Source organism: Lactuca sativa, chromosome 3 (genome assembly GCF_002870075.4).
Source record: "Lactuca sativa cultivar Salinas chromosome 3, Lsat_Salinas_v11, whole genome shotgun sequence".
Lineage (NCBI taxonomy): Eukaryota > Viridiplantae > Streptophyta > Magnoliopsida > Asterales > Asteraceae > Lactuca > Lactuca sativa.
Window position 1 is genome coordinate 108186330 of NC_056625.2, and position 3573 is coordinate 108189902.

Here is a 3573-nt window from a genome sequence, read left to right on the forward strand (position 1 = left end):
TCTTCTGACTTTGTATCAGACAGCTCCAAACATTTCAATGATGAAGGCCTGTCATTTACAAATATATATGCATCACCATCTATATATAAAAATGTATATGCACTAAAAAAATACATGTTATATAATTAGCAAAAAAAAATATTTAATATGAATAAGAGTATCTATTCCGCTATGTTAATTATGAAAAACATATTTTCAAGTGTCTTCTCCAATACAAAAGCTTCTTTTTAATGATTAACTAATTTGTTGTTTATGAAGCACACGTCATATTTCTATAAAATAACTATGTCAGGTTTTTTATTTTATTTTACGTATCCAATACAAAAGCTTCTTTTTAATGATTATCTAATTTGTTGTCTATGAAGCACACATCATATTTCTATAAAATAACTATGTCAGGTTTTTTTATTTTATTTTATGTATACAAAGATAATAAAATTATCGTATATGTAGTTATAAAAATATTATCCGATAACTATGTTTTTGAATACTTGATATTGGGTCTTACAAAAATCATTTTAATGGTAATTGTTTTGTAGACAAATATTCATTTTTATTTTGTTAAATCAAATAGATAAGTAGTCAGGAAATAATATACATTTAAGATTAGAATATGATTTGCGGGGGGGGGGGGGGGGGGTGGAATAAAATATTATTCAGAATAGTAAAAACTAAAAACTTTATTCTACAATAAGTAGTTGGAGGGGAAAAAATGACATTTTTGCAATGGTAAAAAGCTTTAAAAAAATACTTAAATAATAATATAAAGACAAGTAACAAAAGAATCACCTGCCAAGTTAATTAGTCCATTATCCCGAATTCTACATGAATCCAATTCAAACTCTCCAAATTATTTGAACCTGCATCAAGTGGCACAAAAACATATAATCTTCTAATTTAATAGACATCAAAAACTTCGACTTTATACATGTTTAGTATAAAACATAAATAAAAAATAAGGAAATGACAAGAAGCACCTTTATGTACCAAACCAACATCTACAACATCATTAAATCCCAAATTGAGTACTCTTAACACCTTTAGCCCTAAAAGCACACCCATGAAATTAAAATTATATTATAAACTAACATATTTAAGGAATTGTTTTTAACTTTAAGCTACCCTCAGGAAGACTTACTTGATAAAGCCTCAGCATCTGAAGGGTTAATCAAACATAATAAGAATAAGATCATATACCTGTCTTCAAACTGATCCAGACAAACTAAAATTCCCAGAATTCTCATGATCTATAGTCATTGACAGCATCACAGTGCTTGTTATACAATAATCAGCCATTCCTTCCACTTCTGGCCCAACCTAATGCACTAATAATTCCAACAAAAAATTAATCATCATATTATCTTCTTAACAGTTAACAGATCAAAAAAACTCTATAGTCTACCTTAATAAGATGTATAGCATCCCAACCTCCCTTGTTTAGGTAACCTCACACACCATGTGCATACTTTGATCCATATTCATCCATATTCATTAATATTAGTTAAAAGGATACAAAAATGGCCTATATGTGATCTCAACTGTCAACACTGACCTTTTTTTTATCAAGAAGCAAGCCAGGAAGCCTTCCTTTTCATCATCCTTCCATAAGTACACCGATGAAGTACCACCTTCATAATACCTTTAAACCCCCAACACTCAACATACATATTCCAATCTTAAATTAAAACACAACATTCATATTTCTTTCATATTACACAATAAATCCAACATACAAACGAGGTGTAAGTAAAGGACCTCACTGGTCACGATATACACCTAAGACTTCATTTTCTTCTATTTCATGTGTCCTCAATTCAGGAGATGGATACATCCCCCCATCTAATGGAGGATGGTATTTATTTGACCATGGTGATCTACAAAGTACAACCAACCAAACAAATATTTCACATTATCAACAACCAATAAAATAACATTACTATTACTATTTTAAAAAGACGACTAATCCTATTCCTATCAGACCAAATCACTAAATTGGAAATAAAAGGTACATATGCTCTTTAGTATTTATGTATGTCTTTAAGACAAATAACGCTACACATAGGCCCTGTTTTTTGTTTTACTGTTAAATGATACTTATATAAAGTCTTGTCTTGATAAATGGAATTAAAACAAGTATTTGAGAAAGTGGTTGTACATTCAGGGGAAATGGACAAGTGAGGGAAATTTTATCAAAAAGTTAGGACCCATTAAGTCCTTGACTCCTTTCTACATCAAGTCAAAAGAAACACTCATATATAGACTACTAGATGAGTCATTTCCCCATTAAGCCCATTAAGTAGCAAACAAACATAACAATATATGTTAGCCTATTGTGGTGCATGATAAGATTTGATCTAGATAACTACTAGGCCAGCAACTTATACTTGATTACGAGGAGGCTCAAGAAAGGTACATTATCTAGTAAAAAAAATGCAAGATTGCTCTTTTCTTGCAATAACTTTTAAAATGATTAATGATTGTATTAAATAAGGTGCTTGACAAGGCAAGTGATGAGATATTATGATATTCATTATTACCTGTATGAGTGAGCATCTCTATTATAATCACACAAGATGAATTCTTTAGCACTGTCCACATCACATAACACCTGTTTGCAATGAAAAAGATTAATTAAACGAAAATCAAACACACAATAACATTACCATTAACGAAGAATTTCCATTTGTTTCAGATGGATTATCCTCCTCAAACAGCAAGAACTGAGCAAGGTAGTCCAAGCAAAGACATCCCACTTGCTTGGTGTTGATATGATGAAACTTAAAGCTTCATTTAGTTGTCCATCCTTGATTAGCATGTTAATGATACACATATAATGGTCTAAACCAGGTTTGACACCCTTCTGTTTCATTAACTCGTACATATAGTAGAACCCATATTCCACAAGCCCCACATGACCACATGCACTCAGAACGCCGATAAAAGTCACATCATTATTATCTACCCCCGATCTCAAAATTTCTTGAAACAAAGCTAATGACTCGTTACCAAGGCCATGATAGCAATATCCATTTATCATTGTGTTCTAGGTGGTAACATCACGATAATTAGTCATACCTAAAAACACATTTTCAGCAGCTTTAATGTCGCCAGTCCTTGAGTACATGTTAATCAAGGCATCTTCGACATTCTTTTGAACCATGAATCTGGTCTTCTCTGTAAGTTCATGTAACATACTTCTATATCTCCTAGAGAATAACTTTGCACTAACAGTGAGTACAACCGAAAATGTAGATTCGTTTGGGACAACATCCTTATGTCACATTACAGCAAAAAATTTGAACGACTCTTTAAAAGACCCATGTTCCAAGTAAGATGCCATGCAACTGTGAGAATTTAGGTTGATCATTGTTGTTTATAAGGCCAACATAAAATTCTTGGGTACTAGACTTTGCTATCAGAATCTCTATGGGAGAATTTCAGAAAATAGATTCCCATAGCAAATTCAGATATCTAAAATTTCTATCATTTTCGTCATTAGAAACGTGTAATCCCATAGATGTATTTTATGCAAAAGTATTTACTCTTTTTGTTCCCTAAAGATAATAATTGATT

General features: G+C 31.4%; 1 pseudogene; it reads right to left on the reverse strand.

The window, feature by feature from the left end:
• Positions 1–801: 801 nt before the first annotated feature.
• LOC111897963 (probable F-actin-capping protein subunit beta) lies at positions 802–3037 on the reverse strand (annotated as a pseudogene).
• Between the last annotated feature and the right edge of the window lie 536 nt (positions 3038–3573).